The sequence below is a fragment of the Chiloscyllium plagiosum genome, unplaced genomic scaffold, assembly GCF_037043375.1.
Source record: "Chiloscyllium plagiosum isolate Xiang-an unplaced genomic scaffold, Cpla_swu_hap1 HiC_scaffold_5, whole genome shotgun sequence".
In the NCBI taxonomy this organism is placed as follows: Eukaryota; Metazoa; Chordata; class Chondrichthyes; order Orectolobiformes; family Hemiscylliidae; genus Chiloscyllium; species Chiloscyllium plagiosum.
The window spans coordinates 70,354,709-70,369,107 of NW_028270143.1; the positions used below are offsets into that span (position 1 = coordinate 70,354,709).

Genomic DNA, 14,399 nt, shown 5'->3' on the forward strand with positions numbered 1-14,399 from the left:
ACAAACAAAAATAAAGTCATAAGAAGACAAAATCGCACAGACCTTCTGCCTATGGAGTATTCGCTATGTAAATGTTAATGTGCATTTCGTTGCCATCTGTTAGCAGATGTTGTGCTAGCTGTAAAAATACCCACACATGAAAATGAATACAACTTATATTGGGTTAATATATATAAATGTTTGTAAACATCAGCTTTTCATGTTACACAAATCAGTTGTTCAGATTGATTCTAACTGAAATAAATATATCTTGAGCTTTCTTTCTAAGAGAATGTTTGTATCATTTTGACTTCTATCAACACATCAACTTTATTCATGCACAGGTAACATATTGTTGCATACTGATGCCAAGCTAATGTTAGAATACACTTCAGTGACTCCTAAGCAGATGCCAAATAAACCATAGAGTACTGATTCTGCAAAAAAAAAGATTTGCTCCCTGCAGACCTGACTGCATAAAATGGCTGACTACTTTTAATGTTCACTTTGAAACAGTCATGTGCTTTTAGCCACTTTATAGATGGCTGCAGCTGCATGTATGACCATTATCAGATTTACAATAACAGAAAGGTAAAGCACAAAATTTAGAGTATTAATCCCAAGTTCTTAAAAATATAATTCATACCCATTTGTTGCCTTGTCAATTTTAGTAATTTAAAAATGTATCAGTAGTGATTTCTTTGTGTATTCTGACTGATTTACAATTCAAGTAAAGACAGTGCATACAGTGCAATCAAATTTAAATTAAAGAAACCAAGATTCTTCACAAATTCAAATATCAGATAAGTTGTACTCCATGTGTATCAAAATAGCTGCAAGTTACCTACTCTCCCGCCTAAGGACAGAACCACCACTCGTTTCTCTAACTGCCGTGGTCTTGCATTTTCCTTTCAGGGACTCAGAGGAGTTACCCATTTTCAATTTCAAGTTGTCTAACATCATCATTCTCTTTCTTTCACTTGGTCTACATCTTTCTAACCTTCCTGCAATCATATACAAACATATAAATAGGTAATTACCTCCTTCAGCATCTCATTGCCTTAGAAAATAATTAATCCAACTTGTCTTTTTGTGAGGTTCACGAACAAGCTTTCCTCCTTTATCACTGAGAACTCTTCCAATGTAGTTGTGTTTTCTCCAACTAATCCTCTACATCCTGTTCCAGAATAACGTTTTGCAACTTTCTAGGGTTTGCATATCACTTTTCTCATTGTCCACATTTCAACTTTGTACAAGACTCTCTAAACTATTGTTTGATCCTTCCTTCCTGAAGATCTCTTCTCAATCCAATGCTGAGTAATTTATGTTTGGAGACTACATTCTTTGACGTGGTCACGCTCGCTCTGATTCCTTTATGGCAGTAACCATCTTCTAAGAAGGGAGTCAGACCGGCAAGTATGAAATGATGGGAAGAGCAGAATAGTGAGTTGGAAGAATGCATAAAAGAAAGAATGGATAACTTCAATGAGAAAATAAAGAACAGACTGAAGGAAGCAGAGATAAGCAAACACAAAGAGAAATTAATAGAATTATCAATATTTTCTCAACAACCTGTTCAGAGATGTTATTCTCCACCAGTGGAGCAGGTGGGACTTGAACTTAGGCCACCTGGCCCAAAGGTGGGGACGCTACCACTGCATCACAAGAACCTGCTGCAGAATTCTATACTTTTTACAGTATGTGAGGAGTAAAAAACAGATGGAAAGAGCACATTGAAGACCTATGAGTGTCTTGGTTGTGCATGCTACACTCTTGCAATGCCTCTTCCACTGTCCACAGCTGCATTCGTATGGTTCCATTCCTATCCCTCCAATCTTAACCAGAGAATCACTTCCAATGGTTTTCACTTCTGCCTCTGGGGTCTTCAAAGATCTATCCTTGACTCCATCCTGTTATTTCATCCACATACTGCAACTTGGCAACATCTTCCAGAGTCATGTGTTAGTTTTCACATGTAGTCTGCTGACATCCACTTGCTCTCACCATACCCCTCTCAACATCTCCAATGTTGCTAAATTATATAGACACCCTGCAGTGTGGAAACAGGCCATTTGGCCCAACAAGTGCACATCAACCCTCTGAGGAGTAACCCACCCAGATCCATTCCCCTACCCTATTTCTTTAGATTTACCCCTGACTAATGCACCTAACCTACACATCCCTGAACGCAATGGGCAATTTAGTACTGCCAATCCACCTGACCTACACATCTTTGGACTGTAGGAGAAAACCGGAGCACCCGGAGGAAACCCACTCAGACACAGGGAGAATGTGCAAACTCCACATAGACAGTTACCCGAGGTTGGAATCGAATCTGGATGCCTGGCACTGTGAGGGAGCAGTGCTCACAGCTGAGTCATCGTGTCACCCATAAGACAATTATCAGACAATTTATCTGACATCCACTACTGGAAACACAGAAACTTCCTCCTATTAAAGACAGGGAAGACTGGAGCAATTGTTTTTGCACCAATATTCAAACTGTGTTCCCAGCTTCCAAATGCAGTCTTCTTCCTGGCAACAGTCTAAGATTGAGCTGGTTTATTATCGTAGTAACCACCTTCTAAGAGGGAGTCTTGGTATTAGATTCAAGAACAGCTTCTTCCCTACTTTTATTAGATTCCTGAATGGACCTCTCAAATTTTAAATTTAATGTTGAACTTGTTCTTTGTGCACCTTCTCTGCAGCTGTAACATTGTATTCTTTGCTCTTTTCTATTATCCTAATATACTATTTTCTCCCTGTATTGCATGCAAAACAAAACTTTTCACTATAACTAGGTACATGTGACAATAATAAATCAAATCAAATCAACATTTGGTTCCAGATGAGCATTAGATCACATCTTCACACCACCTGCCTATTTCCACATCTGTAACAATATCCAATTTTGCCCGTGTTTCAGCTTTTGTTACCTGACCATAACAAGGCACTCTTGGCTGTCTTCCACATTTACCCTTGTCAAACTCAAGGCCATTCAAAGCCCTGCTGCATGGGTCTTAACATGTAGCAAGTCACGTTCCCTTATCTCACCATACTCACTGATCTACACTGGTCCCCACTCAAGCAATATTGTGATTTTAAAATTTTCATCTTTGTTTTTGATTTCCTCCATGGCCTTGACCCTCCCTGTCTCAGTAATCTCCAACTCCACAACTATGTGAGATACTATGCTGCTGAATTTTGTTTTTATGTAGTCTTAATCATAATTATGCTACTATTGCTGGCCATGCTTCAAATGCCTCGATCTGGTCTTCCATTACTACATCCCTCCATCTCCCTAACACACTTGCCACATTTAAGGCACTTCTTAAAATCTACTTATTTGCCAAGCATTTGGTGTAAGGTACTGACTTGGTGTCAAATTTTAGGTTATGCTTTGGAACAATTCATTATGTTAAAGGTTCTATATGAGTAGAAGTTGTTGTTCCTTTTTATTACAAAGATGGCAAGCCAACTGGCTTAGAACTCGGGAATAAGAGATTTGTCAGGGTAATTCAGGAACTCTTGATCTTCTTCCACAAAATAAATGAAGCTAGGAAAAGTGAAGGGTTTTGATGGAATCATGACAGAAATAATAAAACTACTTGTTGAAAAGGCAACAGAAGAATTGATCAACTTGTCTAAGGAGATATACAGTAATGGAGAATGGCTGGAATGTTTTATGAAAATCTCAATTATACCATGGGAGAAAAATGCAAACATGAGAAAAGATGTGAAAGCATCTTATCCCAGTTTTGATTTTATATGCACCCAAGCAATTGTTAAAAAAAAGCCTGGTAGGTAGATTAAAAGCTGAAACAAATCATGACACTGGCTGTGATCAATTCAGATTCAGGAAGGGACATGAATGAAAGACGATGTAGGAATGATGACTATGTTAATGGAAAGAAGTATGGAATACCTACAAGAGGTGTACACCTACTTTGTGGATTATGGGCATGTTTTTCATCAGATAAGCTGGCAAATAAATGAAGACAAATTTCATTTTAAGAGTTTAATATATGTTCTTCAATGTTTTAACTAGTTCAACTTCTTGATGTGTATATTGAGCAAACTTATTAATTGTTCTTTATCAATTTAATGAATTATTGTTAAAATCTTAATACCAAGAAACTCCTGCACTGATTTCCTACCACTTCTACTTTACAGTGGCAATATTATTGTCGGAATGTTTTCTAGAGGTACTATTTGGTAAATTGGTTGCGAGGAGTACATATTTAGGTAGTATTGTCACACAGACTTTATTCACTATAAAAGCTAAACATTTTATAATAAGCCTTGACAATATTATATTATTATGATCAGTGTATCAGTTCCAGACATTACTGTACAATGGTAATAAACAAAACTTTTCAGATTATTATATGGTATGCTGTTCGAAACCATCACCATCTATTAGGTTCACCATTAACAAAAGTCCCAGGCAATATGCTCAAATACCTACTTTAACAAAATTTATTGACACATCTAAACTAAGCATTTCATTCATTAAGACAGTTGTGTTCTAAAAGTAAATCACAAGGTAATATCCAAGTGCTTATATAGATCAATGACTTTCCTATAAGGATAGGTGATTTCCATTTCACAATTTAAAACAAATTACTGAATAAATTGTTAATTTTGAACAATGTAATACTGTTAAACATACTTTAAAAATTGTTGAAAGCACTCTTGGCCATTATTCCAAAATGATTTAGTGACCATATCCTAGTTAAAATAATGTCAATAGCTTAAAACTATGTGATGTAATTTGCAGAGTGTGGGATCAAAGGCAGGAGATACGCCGTTGAGGTGGGAAACTTCCTGACACAACAGACCTGACTTCATTATAATTGCTCTGCTGATGAAAATGTTGCTGTAGGGTAGAGGGGTTTAAGGAGGAATTGAGTCAGGCCCACAGAAGGTAACCATGGATATGGATGAATGTGAGGCAGGGTAGTTACAAACCCTCATCCCCCCATTCCAACACTACCTAAACCCCAATGCTTCCTCATACTCCCATGTCATTTCCATATTGTTATGCCCCTGATGCCTCAATGAAACCTTTGTAACTACTCACTTAATATTCCCTCCAAACAGACCTCAGATTTGGAGACAAATTAAGAATTTCCACAAATCTAAAGAGCTCTCACTTATACACATCTGAGCAGAAAATAAACTCTCATTTATGAAGACTAGGAGAAAGTGAGGACTGCAGATGCTGGAGTACCAGAGTTGAAAAATGTGGTGCTGGAAAAACACAGTAGGCCAGGCAGCATCTGAGGAGCAGGAGAATTGACGTTTCGGACATAAGCCCTGAAGAAAGGTTTATGTCCGAAATGTCGATTCTCCTGCTCCTCAGATGCTGCCTGGCCTACTGTGTTTTTCAAGCATCACATTTTTCAACTCTCATTTAGGAAGCCCAATTCCAATTTTTTAAATGCTTTAAGTAGTCAATCTCCTGAAAAAGCAAATAAGCTTCTATTCACTAAACGCATCAAAGACAGCTAATCCTTTTGCAGTCTCTTAAAATTCAATCAAAATGCAAATTAAACACTACCACTACTCAGAGAGACAAGTGGTTTGGAGCTTTTGAAACTTAATTAGGCATTCATAACGAGTTTAGCTGTGGTATCTGCCATGTCAACAATGAAGGTCAGCAATTGCAACTGCGAGATTTTTTTCATAGCTGAACCAGATGGCCTGTCAATAAATGCACTGTAACTGCAAATATTCACTTTTTAATTCTAAATGGCAGCTATAGCTTGTTTTACTCCATCTTGAAAGGCATGGATAATTAAATAACTTCAGATAATCACACGTAAATAGATTTCTTCCACAATTCATACGTGTTTATACCTCCTCCATAAATCAGTGATTTCTGTACTGCAGGTTAACATCCCTGGAAAAGCAAAACTGAACTCAGAACATTTTGAAAATGACCCTGTGGAATTTTGATTTACACATCACCTCTCCCCCATTAGCAAAAATAATGATCATTCATTAATTCCCAAAGATAGGTCCTTGGCAGTATTTTGTGTTAGTGGTGGTTTGCCATAGCTTTCCACTGTCACAGGCAGGATGAGTAGGCATGTTTTGAATCTACCTCAGCCAGAATGGAAATCAAACTCTCTTTGCTGGTGTTATTCTGAACCACCCACTAGCCATTTGCTGGAAATGGGGTAGGACATCTGCATCTATGTCCCACTCGTCATTTTTGAAGACCTCCAGAATTGGTCCAAATTTGTGAAAATCCAGCCACATGTCTCCAATTTTGGGTTACAGAGTTCCCTATCACAAGAACATACAGAGGAATAGAGAGTTATACTTTTAAGTTAAATAACATTGAGCACAGAATGGGCAAAAAAAAATCAGAAACCCGTAATGTAAGGAAGTGTGAGACCATTTGATTTTTAAATTAAATAAAATTGAAAATTTAGTTAGCCTCAGCCAATCTAGAACATTCCCATTTCACATAAGCACGGCAAAAAGATCTGGGAGCTGGTCATCAGTGTGAGCTATCAATAAAGGAACTAACAAAAAAGTTCATTTTCCAAACAGTGAACAGAGGGTTGTTTTATCTATGGTTAGATTGATTGTGCCTATTATGGAGAAATGCACAAACGCCCAACATTGCTGTGAGCATATGGACAAGAGTCAATTGAAAAGGGAAGTGTTCATGTGTTGAAGGATAAACATGATCGAGCAGACATTCCCTGGGCATTTATTTCTCCATGGAAAGTCAAGGAATACCAAAATGTTAACTAACAGAGCTTTGTGCATTGCACCCGAGGGAGAAATTGGCCCACATCTCCTCAATCAGCTCTGGATGCATGAATTTTGGTTTGGAATAAGTTGTTTTTGTTATTTCACTAACCCTGGCAACATCAGTCTACCCAAGGATGAACAAGAAACACATATCATAAATTCTGAATTGAAAACATTTAAAAACAAATCAGAAAAACAAACTCTTTGCTGTGAGCTTTACATTAAAGCTTTCAAAAGGGGGAGGGGAAACAAATGCCTGACTTAAACAACCAGTTAGTTTGCTTCTCCCAGGTTACATGTGACTGGCAGCAGGGTCTGTGCTAACTTTTAGATGCACATTAAAGAGGTTTAATTCAAAATAGCTGAAAATCAAAAGCATGAAAAATTGTTAATTGTTTGAAGGATAAAATTTACTAAGCATGTACAGCATACCATTGCTATAATGCACTACTTGGAAACTATCCAAATAATGCGTTATAGTAAGGTGCATGTTTTAACAAGAATCAGTAGAACACTGTGAGGGAGGGCAGAGGATACCTAATAGCAGTATAATACCTCTCGTGTTTTCCAAATCCATTCCTGTCCATGCTTTTCATCCACTGTTTAGCAGCAATAATTTTTTTTACATTAATTGTTCTTCATTCCAGCCCATGTGTACCCTGCCCACAGACGGGTCCTTGGTTCATTATCTTCCAATGCTTCATTCTGAACCATTTTAATGGCAGTGCTTTCGTCAGTAGTGGTTTGCTATAGTCTTCCACTCTTGGGGGGAGGTCAAGGAGGAAAATTGCAAGTCTACCTCAGGCAGAACTAGATTCAAACTCACTCTGCTGATGTTATCCTGAACCAAACAAGAGCCACCGAGTCAACTAAGCAGTTTTCCACATTCAGCCATGAATGGTGGTAGACAATTAAACAGCTCATTGAAGGAGACAGCTCCACAAATATGAAAATTACCAAATAGATTGCAGCCATTCAAGAAGGCACCTCAGCGTCCACTTCTCAAGGGCAACTAGGGGTGGGCAATAAACAACCCTGCTAGTAATGTGCACATCCCATGAGTGAATAAGAAGAAAAACCCCAACTTCAATGATTAGTGCAAAAGATAAGGCTAAAGCATTTGCAACAATTTTCTGTCATAAGTAGATTGTCCATTTTAGCCTCCTCTGGTGCTACCCAGAATCACAGATGCCAGTATTCAGTCAACTCAATTCGACATGATATCAAGAAATGGCTGAAGGCGCTGGTTATTGCAAAAGCTATGGGCCCTAATAATATTTCAGCAATGGTACTGAAGACTTGTGCTACAGAACTAGGCATGCCCCTAACTAATCTATTCCACTACAGCTACAACATTGGCATCTACCTGGACAATGTCAAAGATCACTAAGATATAATCCACAACAAAAAGCAGGACAAATCCAACCTGGTCAGTTATCATCCCATCCACCTGTTCTGGATCATCAGTAAAATGACCTAAGGGGTCATCAACAGAAGAGCTATCCAGCAGCACTAGATTTGCACTAACCTGCTCAATGACACTCAATTTGGATTCTGCCTGTGCCAACCAGCCCCTCACCTCATGTCAGCCTTGGTTCAAACATGGACAGAGGGGAGGGGAGACTGACAGCCCCTGTCTGATTTGACTGAGCCTCATTTGACTGATTGCAATGCCAAGGAGCTCTAGCAAACCTAGAGTCAATGGGAATCAGACAGATAACTCTCTTGGTTAGTGTCATACCAAGCACAGAAGAAAATGATTGTAAGTGCTGAATGTCAGTCATCTCAGCTCCAGGGCATCTCTGTAAGAGTTCCTGAGGGTAGTGTCTTACCACCAACTATTTCAAACTGTTTTACCAATGACCTTCCCTTCGTCATATGGTCAGAAATGGTGATGATTGCTCAATGTGCAGCATCATTCATGACTCTTCAGAGAGTGGCACAGTTCATGTCGATATAACCTTTTGGAAAATTGTACTGAATCTCAAGTCCCACTTCTCCTGGCTACAAAATGATTTAATAAAAGTCCGTAGAATCCCCAGTTTACCTCTCTGTTGGTATCAAGTTAATAGAAAACACTGACTAGGTACATGTAATTGAACAAAGCTACTATTTATTACAAATAAGTAATCTTTAATCAGAAGCGAACAGCAATGAACTATCAATATATGGCTCTACTAGTTAAAAATCCAACTCCCTTTTAAAACCCCTACATACATTCAGACAGAAAAAATAAAACAAATCATTTTATGGGTGGAGGAAAATAAAGCTGGGAAAACATAGTTCGCTAGCACCAGCCCAAAGGGTTCGTTGAGATATTTCCTTTACTTGCCAGGAACTCCTGTCCTTCGGATATCCTTTTTCCAGGTTCTTTCATTGCATTGCTGAAGGCACTGGGCAATTGGTAGACTTACTACATAGTCTCTTTGTTAATGGTTAAAGACTATAGCTTACAGCATCTGGAACAACAAAAACAGGAGCTGCTGGAGAAGCCCAACAGGTCTGGCAGCATCTATGAAGAGAAAACAGAACTAATGCTTCAGGTCCAGTGACCCTTCTTCAAAAGGAGCTCTATAGAATGGTTATGGGACTCAAGATATTAGCTCTGTTTTCTCTCCACAGATGCTGCTAGACCTGCTGAGTTTATCCAGCAGCTTCTGTTTTTGTTTGGGTCAGATCTCCAACATCTGCAATTCTTTGCTTTATGTGAGTTTACAGCAATTGGTGGGAGAAGATCACTGGCTTCCTTCAGACTTCAGCTTTTTATACTGTAGAGAAACCTGCCCTTCTAGCAGTCTGAAGGTTTCACACTGTATTGTTCACACCTACAAGCATTTAGCAAACCAGGAACCAATCAGAGCTATTATCAGGCTGCAATCCACAACTTGTCACAATTGCATAGACCATTTAATTACCTGCACATATGTACTTCGGTTTTGGGCCATCTACAAAGAATTTCCCCTGCTACTTGAACAAAGCAGCAGTGTCAACACCATCCGCACTGAGTTTCAGGTAGCTTGTTTTTAAAAAGTGCAGCAATCCTTTCCATCGCTTTGATTTTTCAACAATTATTTTCCCATTTTAGTCCATGATCAAAAATACAGAAGATGAACTGATGCAGTCTTTACAATGTCTATATGCAGCAAGACCTGCATTATGTCCAGGCTTGGGTTACAAGTGACGAGTAACATTCCTGCCAGGCCATGACCATATCCATAAAGAAAGATTACAACCACTGCCTCTTGACAATGACATGAGCACTGCTGAATACTACACCATCCACATTGCTGGGGGTTACCCCCACTGAGCAGAAACTGAACCGAAGTATTCAGTATAAATACCGTGTCTATGACAGGTAAGAGGCTAGGAGTCCTGCAGCAAGGAACTCACCTCCTGACTCCCCAAAGCCTAGCAACTATCTACAAGGCACAGGTCAGGATGGAATAATCTCCACCAATATTCAATAAGCATGACAAACCAATGAATTTCATTGCTACTACATCTACAAACCTTCACTCCCAATGCTCAGTAGCAGCAGTATGTACTTCAGAAATTTACCAAGGCTCCTCAGACAACACCTTCCAAATCAACAACCACTGCTATTTTGAAGGGCAAGTACAGCAGCTACATGGGAACGCCCATGCAAGTTCCCCTCCAAGCTGTTCCACAGTGTCAGAGGATCAAATTCCTCACAACAAAGAACAAACTGCAGCAGTTCAAGAGGGCAACTCACCACCACCTTGTCAAGTACAACTAGGGATAGGCAATAAAAGTGGGCCAGTGACGCCCATGTCCTCTGAAGGAATAAAATAAAGTCACATCACTAAAGGTCCTACAGTTGGTGAAAATTGAAAATGCTGCCGTCAGTGTCTCTATGAGTAAAAGGTAAATGGGCATCTACATCACTCAGAAACATGAACATAACAAAGCAATCCAACACTATTGCATCTTTGACCACTATCTGAGGGTCTGAATACCTATGCCTAGCATGACTACCAGAAAATAATGCCATAAGAGCACTGGTATACTGTCCATTTTAATATTTGATAGGAGAGGATTGCCTCTGTATGCAGTGTTAGAAAAATTCTGAAACATTTAAAAATATTGATCTTGCAATTTTGCTTACTACATATACAACAGTCACCACTGATAGGATTTGTGAAGAAAAATGTTGCCAGTGTTTTTCAGCCCTGAATTTCTGATCATTGGGTGGGGTGTGCAATGAATGGGAAGTGGTTTCATGGTTAAATCTATAAACTTGATTTTTTTTCTATTTGATATGGGGTGTTGGGAATCGAGCTCTGGAGAAGCACGGTGACCTCAAGTAACATAATCTAAGCTCTCCCTGCCTGCCTGGGTAGAGGACATCCTATAGAGGGGCTCCTCCTCCACTGTGGTAGTCAGACTGCAAAGTCCTTTTATAAATTCATGTTTAAAGTTGTGAGAGGGCAGCTTCATTTTGAGGCCCCTGTCCGTCACTTACTTTTACTGAAACTGCACCGGCTACTTAGCTGGAAGGCCTCTGAGCATGCTCCATTTTTGAGAGCCTGCCATTATCTTTACTAGGATGACAAGCACTATGGCCAACAATGGATAGACCCCTTGAAAAATCAGTGCACAGGATAGTTCCCAAACATGGTTCCAACCTCTCTTCATCACTCTTAGAGGGCAAACCTACTCCATATTTTAGCATTGTAATGGACAGCAAATCCCATTGTCTCAAAACAACAGATAGAAGGTTTTGCACAGAGTGTCACAGCACATGCATTGAACACTGTAACTGCCAATCACAGAGCCATCTACAGGTGTAACAGTACTGTCACAGTATTGAAATTACAAATTATACTCCCTCGATAGTTACCTTCTAAATAATAGATAGATATTAATTCAGGATAATAACACTTGAAGACCTAACGGACTATGGTTGGTTCTGCCTCATCCATGACATACTAAACCAAGCTCCATTTATATTCTCAAACAGATGTAAAAAAATTCCCAGACATGATTTGGAAAAGAGCAGAGAAGTTATCCTTGCATCCTGGTTATCTTTATCAATTAAGTAATATCTCTGATAGGTCAACTGATCATTTATCTCACTGCTGCTTTTTCGATTGTTACTTTTTTCATGTCGTTCACAGGATATGAAACATTATTGGTTGGAGCAGCATTTGTTGCCCATCATTAATTGCTATTGAGAAGGTGGGGGTGAGCTGGCTTCTTGAAAACCGCGTCCTGTTTGGAACAGAGCTCAAGGGTTTTGACAGAGCTACTATGAAGGAACATTTACATGATCCAAGTCAGAATCATGTGTAGCTTTGGAGGGAATTTGGCAGTATTCTCTTGGACTTACTGACCTTGTCTTTCTCAATATTAAAATTTGTCTATTTTGAATTTAGAGAAGCTTAATGACTATTGTATTGTTTTTTATAGATGGTACACACTACTCCACTGCAGATTGGTAGAGAACAGAGTGAATGTTAAGGCAGTGGTTTGGGTGCCAATCAAATGTGCTGCTTTGTCCCAGATGGTATCAAGCTTCTTGACAGTTGTTGAAGCTGGGCTCACCAAACCAGTGGAGAGTACTCTGTCACACTCCTGACTTGTGCCTTTTAAGCAGTGGACAGGCTTTGGGAAGAAAGGAGGTGAATTATGCACCACAGAATTCTCAGCCTTTCACTCGCTGTTACAGACACAGCACTTATGTGGCTGGTCCAGTTCATTTTCTGATTAGTGGCAACCCTTAGGATGTTGATAGTTTTCTGTATTCTGTTGTGGGATATGGCTGTCACTGGCTGGGCCAGAATGTTTTGCCCATCTCTAGTTGCCCTTGAGAAGGTGGTGATATGCTGCCTTCTTGAACTATTGCAGTCCACACACTGTAGCAGACCCAAAATGTTATTAGGGAGGGAATTCCAGGATTTTTACCAAGTGACAGTGAAAGAATGGTGACATGAAATGGACTATATAATTACAAAATTTTCTTCCCATTGTAAAACTGTTTTCCAATTTAAAATATGGAAATATGTGAAAATAATTATTTTAGAACACATTTTTGTATATTTATTTTGTCACTTTTTTGGTTTTATTACACAATTTATGATAATCTTCATTTGTTTGTTTAATTATCTTCACAGCAATGAAAGAAAATGGCTGTGCAGTGCCACAACTTGCTAACATTAAGCATGACAGACATCGAGAAACACAATAAATTATTACAAGCGTAAAGATGTAATTTATATAATATTGACTAATGATGTCAACTCCATACCTGCAGTCATATCCTTGAAACAACAAATGTCAGATAATACATGACAGTATCTTGTGGCAGAATTAAACATTCATGTTGAATTATGTTAAACAAAGATATGTCACAGGACATTTGAGGCCAATGTTGATGGGAACTGAGGTGTAACTGAGGAGTTGAATAAATACTTTTGCTTCAGTCTTCACATTAGATGCCACTAACATCACTCCAAAATTGCTAAATAGTCAAGGGGCAAAAGGAAGAGAGGAAATAAACCGAAATTAATTGGGCCAAGGACTGATAAGTCCCTTGGACATGAAGAGATGCGTCTTAGGACAATAAAGCAAGTAGCTACAGAGATAGTAAATGTACTGGTATTAATCTTCCAACAATCCTTAGATTCTGGAAAACTCCCAAAGGATTGGAAAGTGCCATTGTTTTGCCTTTATCTAGCAAGAGAAGACAAATAGGCAGGTAACTATAGGCCAGTTAGTTTACCATCAGTTATTGAAATAATGTCAGAGAATATTATAAAGAATGTAACGGCACAGCATTTAGAAATACATAAGATAATTAAGCAGAGCCAGCATGGCTTCATGAAGGGTAACTCATACTTGACAAATTTAATAGAACTATTTGAAGATAAATAAAGGGAAAGTAGTAAATGTAATATATTTGGATTTTCAGAAGGTATTTGATAAGACGCCAGATATTAGGCTTCTTGATAAGATATGACATGTTGGAAGTAGTATGTTAGCATCAATTGCGGATTAGCTAACTAATAAAAGCTAGAAAATTGGGATAAGAGGGCACTTTCAAGATGGAGAAAGTGAGGACTGCAAATGCTGGAGATCAGAGTCGAGAATGTGGCACTGGAAAAGCACAGCAGGTCAGGCAGCATCCGAGGAGCAGGGGAATCAACATTTGAGTATAAGCCCTTCATCAGACTGTGCTTTTCTAGCAGCACACTCTTGGCATTTTCAAGATGGTAACCCATAACTAGTGGTGTTCCAAGGCATCAATTTGACGGACACAATTATTTACAATATATGTTAATGACTTAGAGGAGGAAAGTTAATGTTCTATAGCCAAGTTTGTAGATAACACGAAAATACATGGCAAATCAACTGGTAAGTATGACACATAGAGTCTGCAGAGAGATACAGATGAGTTAAAGGAGTGAGAAAAAACTTGACAGGTGGAATATGTAAATGAAAATATCAAGTTGTACACTTTGGTAGGAGGAGTAGAGGAGCTGAATATTACCTAAATGGAGAAAAACTTTAGAAAGCAATGGAACAAAAGAAAGCTATGAATCACAAAAAAACTAGCATCCAAGCTCAGTGGGTATTAAGGAAGACAAATGGAATGTTGGCCTTTATTTCAAAGAGGATAGAGTATAAAA

At 38.7% G+C, this 14,399-nt stretch overlaps 1 protein-coding gene across 6 annotated transcripts in view; it reads right to left on the reverse strand.

Annotated features, from left to right (window-relative positions):
• The window catches only part of satb1b (SATB homeobox 1b), a 132,452-nt gene that overhangs the window by 69,179 nt on the left and 48,874 nt on the right, over positions 1–14,399 (reverse strand). The gene's annotated exons all lie outside the window — the stretch shown is intronic.